This window comes from Aulonocara sp. 'chitande type north' Nkhata Bay, linkage group LG3 (assembly GCF_057382095.1).
Source record: "Aulonocara sp. 'chitande type north' Nkhata Bay isolate Kocher_YH1m ecotype deep benthic linkage group LG3, A_spYH_male_GT1.1, whole genome shotgun sequence".
Taxonomy (NCBI): Eukaryota; Metazoa; Chordata; class Actinopteri; order Cichliformes; family Cichlidae; genus Aulonocara; species Aulonocara sp. 'chitande type north' Nkhata Bay.
In genome coordinates, this window is record NC_141346.1 from 66,447,598 (window position 1) to 66,461,443 (window position 13,846).

A 13,846-nucleotide genomic window follows, 5' to 3' on the forward strand; every position below is an offset into this window, starting at 1 on the left:
GACAAACATGTTTTTACAAACTCAGTGTTGGACTTGGATCAGCAGGATAAGCTGATGTTTAAAGGCATTTGAGTCTCGCTGTATGAGAGTGCAGTTATTACTCAATGTTTATGGCCCGGTAAATGGCCTGTATTTATATAGCGCTTTACTAGTCCCTAAGGACCCCAAAGCGCTTTACATATCCAGTCATCCACCCATTCACACCACATTCACACACTGGTGATGGCAAGCTACATTGTAGCCACAGCCACCCTGGGGCGCACTGACAGAGGCGAGGCTGCCGAACACTGGCGCCACCGGGCCCTCTGACCACCACCAGTAGGCAATGGGTGAAGTGTCTTGCCCAAGGACACAACGACCGAGACTGTCCAAGCCAGGGCTCGAACCGGCAACCTTCCAATTACAAGGCGAACTCCCAACTCTTGAGCCACAATCGCCCATTAACTAGCCACTACTGGATGCGATTATGGATGATGTTCTTTCAGTGTTGCACTTTGTAGACGCTCCCTGAGCCTCACAGCCAGCTGCACATGGACCAGCTGACATTACCCAGCATTAGAGGCGGGTGTAAAAAAATGGATTTTCCTATTTAAATGGTTTTAATTTGAATAAAGCGATGTTGATTCATTCAATCCTGAATCGATTTTTAATATAAATGTATTTTGCCAGAATCTCAGGTTAAAGCTCCCAAAAGTATTTCAACAACAAGCAAACAGATAAAACAGTAAATGAGAGCAGCTAAACACACAAAGATGGAAACACAGAGCGTGGATCGTTCACTCGACAGCACGTACATGGACACGCCGTCGGGGCTGAAAGTGGACAGCTCACAGATCCTGAAGCTGCAGGTTTCATCTGTCTCCAACCAAAACTGACTGAACCAGCAGCAGAAGAAGATCCAAACTACGCTTTATGTTTGATGAACATCGTCATGAATTCTCTCTGACTTTGACGTTTACTTCCTGCACAGCTCTCTCTCTCTCAACAGTGTACTTCAAGAACAGTTTACCTTCAAAAATCTGTTTCCTGCATTATTCACTGCTTATTACGCACCAGTCTGCTGTTGTGTTCACTGCTGTCGGCCTCCGAAAACAAAGCCTCATTTCTGCTGTTCAATACTGAAGAAATTTAAACCTTTTAAAATGATGAAAGATTACAAACTCTCAGCTGTGTCTGTAATCAAACCTCTGGAACTTTGCTTCACTTCAGCAGCATCAGCTCATGTTCACATGTTGATTCATGGTTTGCTTCAGTTTTGATGGACTGCAGAATATTTAGAAGGTTATCTGTATAAAAAGCCAGAACAGGAAAATCTGCTTCATGTGTTTCTGTTTGGCCCCCTGTGCAATTCCGTTTGTCTGTACTTTCATCCACAGCAAGAGAGTATGCAATAAAGTTTTTGCTTCTTTCACACAACTGTGTTCTTAAATCAGTGGCCATCTCACAAACCCAATCAGCAATCGTATTTCTGCTCAGGCTCACATTTTCCAAAATCTGCATTTTGTCTGGACACAAGACGTCGCACAGCTTCATCATGCAGCTCTTCAGAGTGGTACCGGGCTCATTTCGCTCCTCTGCTACAATAAAATTTTCATTCACAACAACTTCAATTTGTGATTTTGCTCTGATGAAAAAAGTCTGCTGAAATGTCAGATTCTTCTTCTTCCCGTGTGTCTTCTTTAAGACACACGGGTTTACCAGCAATGTATGTAAACATATATTCAGTCACCCACTGGCGCTGAAAGGCTCTGCTTTCAGAATCAACTTTTCTCTCCACCATTGTGAGCGGTTAGCTTCGCAATAACAGAAGTTTAGCGTTCAACAAGGAGGCTGCAGCGCTGCATTATGGGATCTGTAGTTTGTATATTATTAGCGCCTCATATCGCAGGGCCATGCATAACAATAATAGTACATCTATATAAAACGATCTCGCGGGCCGGATATAAATGTACGCCGGGCCGGATGTGGCCCGCGGGCCTTGACCTTGACACATGTGCAGTGTTGCTGTTGAGATCGATCGGTCTGCAAATGTCGGATCCTATACTTATTCCCGGATTCTCCGTTAAAGATTTTTCAGTGGCTCATGTTAATATTTGTAGCCTTAAATATAAGACTCAGGAAATTCAGTCACTGTTGTCAATAAATACGATAAGTTCAATTCAATTTTATTTATATAGCGCCAAATCACAACAAAAGTCGCCTCAAGGCGCTTCATAGATACAGAGAAAAACCCAACAATCATATGACCCCCTATGAGCAAGCACTTTGGTGACAGTGGGAAGGAAAAACTCCCTTAGTTAGATAAGTGTGCTGGCTATTTCCGAGACACATTTAGATGCTGCCTTTGAGAATAATGAATTTGAAATAAACGGTTATAAGTTGTATAGGAAGGACAGGAACAGATTTGGAGGGGGCGTAGCCCTATACATTAATGATAATATGGCAAGCAAACTTGCCAGTGCGAGCTGGGTGAGGGCCTCCAGCTCGCACTGGAACGGTTCGCAGCCGAGTGTGAAGCAGCGGGAATGAGGATCAGCACCTCCAAATCTGAGGCCATGGTTCTCAGCCGGAAAAGGGTGGAGTGCCCACTCCGGGTCGGGGATGAGTTCCTGCCCCAAGTGGAGGAGTTCAAGTATCTCGGGGTCTTGTTCGCGAGTGATGGGAGAAGGGAGCCGGAGATCGACAGACGGATTGGGGCTGCAGCTGCAGTAATGCGGACGCTGCACCGGTCCGTCGTGGTGAAGAGGGAGCTGAGTGTAAAAGCGAAGCTCTCAATTTACCGGTCGATCTACGTCCCTACCCTCACCTATGGCCACGAGCTGTGGGTAGTGACCGAAAGAACGAGATCGCGGATACAAGCGGCAGAAATGAGCTTCCTCCGAAGGGTGGCTGGCCTCTCCCTTAGAGATAGGGTGAGAAGTTCGGCCATCCGGGAGGGGCTCAGAGTAGAGCAGCTGCTGCTCCACATCGAAAGGAGCCAGCTGAGGTGGTTCGGGCATCTGACAAGGATGCCCCCTGGGCGCCTCCTGGGTGAGGTGTTCCAGGCATGTCCCACCGGGAGGAGGCCCCGGGGCAGACCCAGGACACGCTGGAGAGATTATATCTCTCGGCTTGCCTGGGAACGCCTTGGTATTCCCCCGGATAAGCTGGAGGAGGTGGCTGGGTGTCATGGTCCGCGGCCTGGCGTCTGAGGTGCTGATGGGATGCCCACTCCCGTGGGCGTGGCCGCTGACTCCACACCTGCATCCCATCCCAGGCGATCACCAGGTGGACCATTTAATCCTGCCCAGCCTGCTGCTCCACGCCAGTCCGTAATCGTCCTTCAGCGGTAACGCACACCTACGGGAAAGTCCTTAGGCAATCCTATCCGTGTGAACTAGTACTAACTCTGCCTTGTATACCCAGATCACTGCTCGGCGTGTTTTGAGTCACCAGCCTGTCCACCTGCCTGTCCAGAATTTGGATCACGATCAACCCCAGCCGCCTCGCCCTTTCTGGAGCTTCTCCCCACGGACCCTCACCCCTCCCTCCGGTTCCCTTGGCCCCGCTATCATCGTAAGACGCGTACACTACCTCCCCTCGTATGCTGCCGGTTTACCCGCACCCCAATAATCCTTTTTTCTTTTTCTGTTTCAGCCTCCCACGGTCCCGCTCTCTGCATTTCCTGCGCGATTCTTCTCCCGGTCCCTCGGTTTCTCTGGTTCCGTGCGTTTTCTCCCTTCTACTCTCCCGGGACACTCTCAGTTATAATAAAGTTTATTTTTTCTCTCGTACCGCTGTGTGTGTGTTCTGCTCCTGGGTCCAGCTTGTGTGTTGAACTTCGGTTCTTGACAGTACGGACTGGCCAGTATGGACCCAGCAGATCCACTCCGTTCCGCCATTAATAAGCAGGGCGCTATTCTCGGTCGCCACGACCAGCAGCTTCAATCGCTCCAGGACCGCTACCAAGAGCTCAGTGACACTCGGGAACAGCTGCGAACCAAGCCGCCCGATCCCGTGCCCCACGGCGTTTCGCCTCCGCCTTTGGAGCCCTTCCACGGGGAGTTAGACCTGTGTGGGGGGTTCCTTTTTCAATGCTCCCTGTTCTTCAGCCGCACGCCACACGCCTTCCCCACGGATGCAGCTAAAATCTCCTATTTTGTAGGTTTATTACGGGGACGTGCTTTAACGTGGGCTGAGGCCTATTTAACATCTCACTCCATTCGTGATTGCGATTACGATGATTTCCTGGAGGAGTTCCGGGCTACGTTCTCCCCTCCGGTCTCGGAAGATGACGCCACACAGAAGTTGCTGGGGCTCCGTCAGGGGCGGCGCAGTATCGCGGAGTACCTAGTCGAGCATCCCTCTCCTGCGGGAGAGGGATGCTGAGCGGCGGCTTAAACCTATGGGCTCCGTATTGCGCCCCGGGATCAGTGTTTCTCCGCCCACGCCCACGGCTGCGTGTGCGCGCTCTCCGTCGCCTCCCCCGCCCGAACCCATGCAGATCGGACGCTCTCGGCTTTCTCCGGAGGAGAGGGAACGCCGATTTCGGGCTGGAGAATGCCTGTACTGTGGGAGGCCCGGTCACCGCATCGCTGTCTGCCCGGTCCGCCCAAACGACCCGGCCCACCGGTAAGTCCGGGGATACGGGTGGGCAGCACGTTAAGCACTACTAGACCCCGATTATTACTGTCCGTTACCCTCGTAACTAATAACCAGACCTTTACATGCTCCGCGCTGGTAGACTCCGGGGCGGAACAGAATCTTATGGATGAGAGACTGGCTAAGAAATTAGCTGTGTCCCTCACGCCACTCGAGCCGCCCATCCCTGCTTCCACGTTGAATAATCAAGTGTTTGCTTATATCACCCACCAAACTGCACCCGTACAGTTAGTCACATCAGGGAATCACCAGGAGCAGCTTTCCTTTTTCACTTTTCCCGCTCCTGACACCCCGCTTATCTTAGGTTACCCCTGGCTACAGAAACATAACCCTCGCATCGATTGGGCCGGAAAGAGGATCGCGAGCTGGAGTGTGTTCTGTCTGGCGAACTGTTTGGGGTCGGCCGTTCCCTCCGCCTCAACGAAACGAAATTCAACCCCGCCACCCGCACCGGACCTCTCTTCCGTGCCCCCCGAATATCACGATCTTCGGCAGGTGTTCAGTAAGGACGAGGCGCTCTCACTACCTCCTCACCGTCCTTATGACTGTGCCATTGATTTACTCCCGGGAGCTTCGCTGCCCTCTAGCAGACTGTATAACCTGTCTCGCCCCGAAAGAGAAACCATGGAGAATTACATCCAAGAGTCGCTAGCAGCAGGACGAATCAGGCCGTCGTCCTCCCCTGTCGCTGCGGGTTTTTTCTTTGTGGGAAAGAAGGACGGGACGCTTCGCCCCTGCATCGATTACCGGGGTCTTAACGACATCACCATCAAGAATAAATATCCCCTCCCACTAATTAATTCTATTTTTGACTCACTCCAGGAAGCCACAGTCTTCACCAAGCTGGATCTGCGGAACGCCTATCACCTGGTTCGAATACGTGAGGGTGATGAGTGGAAGACTGCCTTCAACACCCCACTGGGGCATTTCGAATATCTGGTGATGCCGTTTGGACTAACCAACGCCCCGGCGGTTTTTCAAGCTCTAGTCAACGACGTGTTACGGGACTTCCTAAATGTGTTTGTTTTCGTATACCTAGATGACATTCTGATCTTTTCCAAAACACCCGAAGAACATCACATCCATGTGAGAAGCGTACTACAACGGCTGCTCGAAAACAGGTTGTACGTCAAGGCGGAAAAATGTGAGTTCCACGTTTCATCCGTCTCCTTCTTGGGCTACATTCTAGCAGGTGGGCAGGTGAAGACCAACCCGGTGAAAGTCAAGGCAGTGTTGGAATGGCTGGTTCCGGAGTCACGGAAGAAGCTTCAGAGCTTCCTGGGGTTTGCGAACTTTTACCGCCGCTTCATCCGGAACTACAGCCAGGTGGCAGCGCCGCTCACCCAGCTCACCTCACCCAAAGTGCCCTTCACCTGGTCCCCTGAAGCCCACGCAGCCTTCGCTAAGTTAAAACGGTTATTCACTTCCACACCCATCCTAACCCACCCAGACGCTGCTAAGCAGTTTGTTGTAGAAGTTGACGCGTCTGATGCGGGAGTGGGAGCAGTTCTCTCCCAGCGGTCTGGGCCTCTGAATAAGCTCCGGCCATGCGCCTTCTTCTCACGCCGACTCACCCCCGCAGAGAAGAATTATGACATCGGCGACAGGGAACTGCTAGCCGTTAAACTCGCTTTAGAGGAATGGCGCCACTGGCTGGAGGGGGCCGCTCAGCCCTTCCTCATCTGGACAGACCATAAGAACCTCCTGTACCTGAGAACCGCCAAGAGGTTGAATCCACGCCAAGCTCGCTGGTCCCTATTCTTCGCCCGCTTCAACTTCACGCTCTCCTATCGTCCAGGATCGCGGAACACCAAGCCCGATGCGCTCTCCCGTCAGTACTCCTCCGACAGCGAAGCGACTCCCCCCGCCACCATCCTACCCATCCTAGGTGGGCGCCCTCACCTGGGAAATAGAGGAGACCATTCGCCGAGCTCTCCCAGGAGACCCCGATCCAGGGACCGGACCACCCGGACGGCGCTTCGTTCCTGCTGCCGCCCGTGGAGCTGTCATCCACTGGATCCACACAGCACGATTCACGTGCCACCCAGGCGTGAACAGAACGACGCACCTCCTCAAGAAACATTTTTGGTGGAAAACGCTAATAAGGGACGTGAGGGACTATGTGTCTGCCTGTGCCGTCTGCGCCCGTAATAAGTCATCCACCCAGCGCCCCGCAGGCCAGCTCCACCCGCTCACTACACCCCACCGGCCCTGGTCTCACATCTCCCTCGACTTTGTTACCGGTCTCCCTGTCTCGTCCGGAAAGCGTGTCATTCTCACCGTTGTAGATCGGTTTTCCAAGGCCGCTCACTTCATCCCGCTAGCCAAGCTGCCCTCAGCCGCTGAGACTGCCCAGTCGTTGGTTGCTAATGTGTTCAGGCTCCACGGAATCCCCTTGGAAATTGTCTCCGATCGAGGTCCCCAGTTCACCTCACAGGTGTGGAAGACCTTCTGTTCCGCTCTCGGCGCCAAGGTTAACCTAAGCTCCGGCTTCCACCCGCAATCCAACGGACAGACTGAACGTCTCAATCAAGAACTGGAGACTATGCTACGGTGCGTGGCCAGTCAAAACCCCTCCTCTTGGGTTACCTACCTGCCCTGGGTGGAGTATGCCCACAACACTCTAACCTCGTCCTCCACCGGTCTATCACCTTTCGAGGCGTCTCTCGGATATCAGCCTCCGCTCTTCCCTGAAGAGGACTTGACTCTCTCCGTCCCGTCGGCTCCACACCACCTTCGGCGCTGCCAACGTGTATGGCGCAGCGTTCACAGCGCCCTCCTGCGTGCGAAGGAACGACATGCGCACTACGCCGATCGTCGCCGCGCCCCAGCCCCTGACTACCAGCCGGGACAGAAGGTTTGGTTGGCTGCTGGGAACATCCCACTCCGGGGCACGTCCCGCAAACTGGCTCCCCGTTTCATCGGGCCATACGAGGTGGGCCGAGTCATCAACCCGGTGGCGGTCAGGCTTCGGCTTCCAGCCTCCCGGCGTGTGCACCCCACGTTCCATGTGTCTCAGCTTAAACCAGTCCGCCTCAGCCCCCTGTGCCCTCCTTCCACGCCCCCTCCTCCCGCCCGGCTCGTCGGCGGCCATCCGGCCTATGCGGTCCGGCGTATCCTGGATGCGCGCCGGCGCGGGCGCGGCTGGCAGTATCTCGTGGATTGGGAGGGGTACGGCCCCGAGGACCGCCTCTGGGTCCCGCGCTCCTTCGTTCTGGACCCTCGCCTCATCTCTGCTTTCTATGCTTCTCTCCGCAGGCGGGGTCCCGGCCTGTCGCCTGGGGGCGACTCTTGAGGGGGGGGTACTGTCATGGTCCGCGGCCTGGCGTCTGAGGTGCTGATGGGATGCCCACTCCCGTGGGCGTGGCCGCTGACTCCACACCTGCATCCCATCCCAGGCGATCACCAGGTGGACCATTTAATCCTGCCCAGCCTGCTGCTCCACGCCAGTCCGTAATCGTCCTTCAGCGGTAACGCACACCTACGGGAAAGTCCTTAGGCAATCCTATCCGTGTGAACTAGTACTAACTCTGCCTTGTATACCCAGATCACTGCTCGGCGTGTTTTGAGTCACCAGCCTGTCCACCTGCCTGTCCAGAATTTGGATCACGATCAACCCCAGCCGCCTCGCCCTTTCTGGAGCTTCTCCCCACGGACCCTCACCCCTCCCTCCGGTTCCCTTGGCCCCGCTATCATCGTAAGACGCGTACACTACCTCCCCTCATATGCTGCCGGTTTACCCGCACCCCAATAATCCTTTTTTCTTTTTCTGTTTCAGCCTCCCACGGTCCCGCTCTCGGCGTTTCCTGCGCGATTCTTCTCCCGGTCCCTCGGTTTCTCTGGTTCCGTGCGTTTTCTCCCTTCTACTCTCCCGGGACACTCTCAGTTATAATAAAGTTTATTTTTTCTCTCGTACCGCTGTGTGTGTGTTCTGCTCCTGGGTCCAGCTTGTGTGTTGAACTTCGGTTCTTGACAGCTGGGGAGAGGGAGGTCTGGGCCTCTTTGCTTAAGCTGCTGCCCCTGCGACCCGGCCTCGGACAAAGCGGATGAAAATGGATGGATGGATGGATGGCAAGCAAACTACGTACAGACTTAATGTTTAACGACCTGGAAATTGTGTGGGTTCAGTTACACCCGCTCTATGGCAGGCCTGTATTAGCAGGTTGCTGCTATAGACCCCCAAGTAGTAATATGTTGTATGTAAAACGAATCTGTGAAATGCTGGAAAGAGTAACTGAGGAAAACAAAGACATGTTCTTATTAGGAGACTTTAATATCAATTGGTCAGCTCCTTCTTGTTCTTTAAGGAAAAAGATAAGTTCATCAGCGTCGGCTTGTTGCCTGTCTCAGATGATCACCATTCCCACCCGGGTCACGGTCAACGCTGGAGGTCATAGGTCATCATTATGCATTGATCATATATATATACAAATGTTCCTGAGCATTGCTCTAATATTGTTTCTATTCCAGTTGGTTATAGTGACCATAATCTTGTAGGTTTGACCAAGAAAATGAAACCACTGAAAACTGCACAAAAGATTATTTTTCATAGATCATACAAAAATTTCAATGCAGATAAGTATATTAATGACGTAAAAGAAATTCACTGGACTGACATCTGCCTCGAGAGTGACCCTGATATGGCATTATCTATGTTTATTGAAAACTTTTGCTACCTGGCTGACAAACATGCCCCCTTAAAAAGATTTACTGTTAAAAAGAACTACGCACCTTGGTGAGATAATGAACTTAAGGTTGCAATGTCAGAAAGGAATATAGCAAAAGCAAAAGCACATAAGTCTATCAGTCCACAAGAGTGGGCAAGATATCACGAGTTAAGAAATCAAGTAACTAAATTGAATAGGCGCAAGAAGAAAGAATATTATCAACTTAAGCTCAAGGAGGCCAATAAGGACAGCAAAAAGGTGTGGAAAGTTTTAAATAATATAATGGGTAGAGATCTTGCTATGGTGATGTCTCACATCTACACGGGTGGTAGGTTTATAAGTAAAGCTAAGGACATAGCCAATTATTTTGCGAATTATTACAGCAATAAAATAACAAATTTAAAATCTAATATGAGCAAAGGCAATCCCACCTTATCACGTCGTCTTATACAGGATGTTATCATGAATAATAAGCTATGCCAATTTAAGTTTGAGGCAGTGAACGTGCAGATGGTAGAGCGCTTATTGATATCACTTCCTGACGATACATCCTCCGGCTCTGATAACATAGACAGTAAACTGCTCAAACTTGCAGCCAAGTTTGTGTCCCTTCCTATATGTCCCATATGTAATAGATCTTTGGCATGCAGCTTATTTCCATTGCAGTGGAAAGAATCGAAAATAATTCCCATCCCTAAAAACAAGAATGACGTTTTTAATGGTGTCAATAGCAGATCTATTAGTCTGCTCCCCGTTCTAAGTAAAATTATGGAGAGGATTGTCTATGAACAAATTCAACGTTACCTAATAGAAAATCAGTTACTCACTCAGTTTCAACATGCCTACAAACCTGGTTATTCCACCAGTTCAGCTCTTATTCACATGACAGATAACTGGTACAAATATCTGGATAATGGGAATTTGGCCGGGGTGGTATTTTTGGATTTTAGTGCTGCATTTGATTTGATAAATCATGATCTTTTGATAGATAAACTAAAATGTTATGGATTTTCACCAGCTGCTTTGTGCTGGATGGAAAGTTATCTGTCTGGAAGAAGGCAAAAGGTTTATTATAATGGTTATTTCTCGGAGGGCTGTGAAATGAACTGTGGTCTACCCCAAGGCAGCTGCTTCGGTCCACTTCTCTACTCAGTCTTTACAAATGATTTGCCGTATGTCCTGGATAAATCTCATCTTGTAATGTATGCTGATGATTCCACCATGTTTTATTCAGCCAGTAGCCACTCTGAATTGACAAGCGTGTTACAACTAGATTTGCTGAACGTGTTTGATTGGATAAGTAAAAACAACATGATTATAAACGTGACTAAATCCAAATCCATGTTAATAGGAAGTAGAGTACGCTTAGTCAACAGCCCACAACTAAATCTTTCCATAGCTGGATCGGCATTAGAACAGGTCACCCAGATTAAATTACTTGGTGTTACCATAAACCACCACCTTTCATGGTCTCAGCACATCAACTCTGTTATTAAGAAAATGGGACAGGGCATAGCTATAGCTAGGAAATGCTCTTTTTACATCACTTCTTCAATTATGAAAGATGTCATTAATGCACTAGTATTATCTCATCTAGAGTACTGCTCAATCATTTGTTCTGCAGCTAATAAGACAGATCTGAACAGACTTCAGTTAGTCCAAAATAGGGCGGCCAGATTAGTGTTAAGGTGTTCATACTATACAAGTATTGATAAAATACACGATAAACTTTCTTGGCTTTCTGTACAAGCTAAATTATACTATGGCTTACTTGTATTTTTAAAGAAAGCAATACTGGTAAACACACCACACTTTTTTTATGCTCAGTTGCAGTATCCAGATGAAATACATAATCATGCTACACGATTCTCAACTAACCACAATTTAGTAACTCCTCGAGTTAAAAGTAACTTTTTGAAAAACTCTGTTATATTTAAAGCATCTTTTCAGTGGAATAAGTTGCCTTATGCAATTAGAGAATTGGCTTCTATTCATAATTTTAAAAATCACCTAAAAGCCTATTTAGGCCGTTTTTAATGTATTTGTAAAAACTGTAGAGGGTAATGTCACTTGTAATGGAAATTGTGTATTTTGTTTGAGTGTTGTGTTTTGGTTTTTTTGCTTTTTTATATAATTTTTAATATTCACATGTTTACATTTTCAGAATTGTAAAACCTTATTGTGGATCTAAGAGCCAAATTATGTGGACAATTTGCATCCAACTCATTGTGTAACATTTTATTTGGTGGTATTTGATGGTTTGGGCCCCAGGAAGACTAGCAACCACTGTTGTGGAAGCTAATGGGGTTCCTTATAAATAAACAAAAAAACAAACATGTGCAGTGTTTATACCGTTACGGAAAAAACATGAAAAAAAAAAACCCCATCGGCCCAAAAAAACAAAAAATCACCATCGGCCCACCGGGCAAATGCCCGGTATGCCCGATGGCCAGTCCAGCTATGTATTCATCTCAGCACAACTAAAACATGCTGACTGACCTCAGAGTTTCAAGTCCACATCCTGGACTCTCCAGGAAACCACACAGATGCTTCACTCCTGAATCCTGCAGCTTGTAGTTAGGGCTCAGCTCCAGCAGTCTCAGATGGCAGGGGTTGGACTTCAGTGCTGCTGCCAGATAATCACAGCTGATCTCTGACAAACCACAGACACTCAATCTGTATAAAAAATGAAAGATGTAAGTTTATTAGACAAAGTATGAGCTTGAAATCATTCAGTGTTTCATCATCTGTTCAGAGCTGAAGAAGGTTCAGAATGTAGAAGTTTAGAAAATGGAAACTCCAAACAGCTGAAGCCAACAGGAAGCAGCTTCAAACAAACACAACAAGAGAAAAAACTCTGAATGTTTCACATTAAAGTCGTACATTTATCATAAAAACAGGACAAAGACTTGAAAAAGTCATGTTTTTACTTCCAGGAACCACAAGGCTTCACTTTTAATGGTGAAGTGTGAAAGAAATGGACATATTTGAAGTCCAACACCTTTTTCCAGTCACATTATTAACCCTTTAAGACCTACCATAGAACCAAGTCCGCTAGAGGTTATATTATATGTTTACATGCTGTGGTGCCATTTTTGGGAGCATTTCAAGTTGATATACATCAATACAACCATTATATCCCAAATTTTAATAATATGTCTGAATTAAGTGCAATTACATTTACATATTACATACAATTACATATTAGTAATTACATCCATTGCAAAAAAGTGCAATAAACTACAAAATAATTTAAAATCGTTTTACTTTTTTTTTGACATATATTTCTAGTTAGAGAAATTTAAGAGGCTTATCCCTCAAAACTGTAAATACAAAAAAGTTGCACAAAATTGTTTCCCACCACAGGAAATTTATTTTAAGTGTCTTAATAGTTTTATTTTTGAAATACACCAATTTTCATATACTGCAGGAAAAATGAAAATAAATATTATAATGTAAATTTGCAAAAAAAACAGCATTTGCATTAAAATAAACTATTTCCAGCAGTGCAATATGAGTCCTAAGCATCCCAGAAACGACACAGAAAGTCATGAAGTCAAAGATAACTTTTAAAAACACCAGTATAAGCTCATAAGGCCCTGATGGTAAAAAACTACATTTCCACAAAATGACATCACTCCCGCTTTTGGGCAGGACATGGAGGACATATGATAGTTCGCGCTGATGGACGTAGGAAATGTTACAAATAGCTGATCGGATCGGCAAAGCGTGTTTCTGGAATATTATGTTTTTGTTGCTGCAAGTGATTTTTATGCAGTTTTTGCAAAGCTTTATGTGGAAGGAAACTGTGACCGAGGACAAGCTGATGGCATAAGATGTAAGTACAACTCCTCCGGTTTCATATGCAAAAAAATTATTGCGCTAGCTTACGTGGTTGCAGTGTTACCGGGATTTAAAAAGAGTTACTCAAAACAGAGCGTGCCCGCTCCGACCGGCTTTAAAGGGTTAAAGCAGACAAACTACAAGCTCATTTTCATTCCAACAAGTCATCTTCTGACCTGGACTAACAACACTGGTCTCTATGTGCAGCTGGCTGTGAGACCAGTGCTCAGGGAGCGTCTACAAAGTGCAACACTGAAAGAACATCACACACTCATTTGCTTCCATCATCCAACCTGAAGAGGAAACAGACGGCTCCCCTTCAAAGTAAAAGCTGCTCCTTTTGGACACAGTATCAAAGAAAGTCTACAGTATAACATAGAAAAGACAGAACAAAGTTTTGGTTGTTTTTAAATTGTGCAGAAATGAAACTACACTAAGCTCAATTATGTGACAGACATTTCATCCCATGTCAGTTTGGCCTCATCCTGGGCCGGATTATCCAGCACACACTCTGACCACAGGCCCAGGGGCCACGCACAGCTGGGCTCCATCCAAGAGACATGAAACAAACCAACACAATAATAAAAAGCACCATGTGATCTTCTTACATCTTCAAGACAAACATAGTAAAAACATGAGCATATTTGTTTCCTGATAAAATGATGTGACAGGTAGAACAGAGTAAAGTGGTGGTG

At 47.7% G+C, this 13,846-nt stretch overlaps 1 protein-coding gene and 1 long non-coding RNA gene across 2 annotated transcripts in view; both read left to right on the forward strand.

Moving 5' to 3' along the window:
• The window catches only part of LOC147336670 (uncharacterized), a 239,134-nt gene that overhangs the window by 60,071 nt on the left and 165,217 nt on the right, over positions 1–13,846 (forward strand). The gene's annotated exons all lie outside the window — the stretch shown is intronic.
• Positions 7,954–8,593, forward strand: LOC147336672 (uncharacterized). Its single transcript, XR_015128323.1, has 3 exons — positions 7,954–8,111; positions 8,189–8,338; positions 8,420–8,593. It is a non-coding gene; the product is annotated as an uncharacterized LOC147336672 (long non-coding RNA).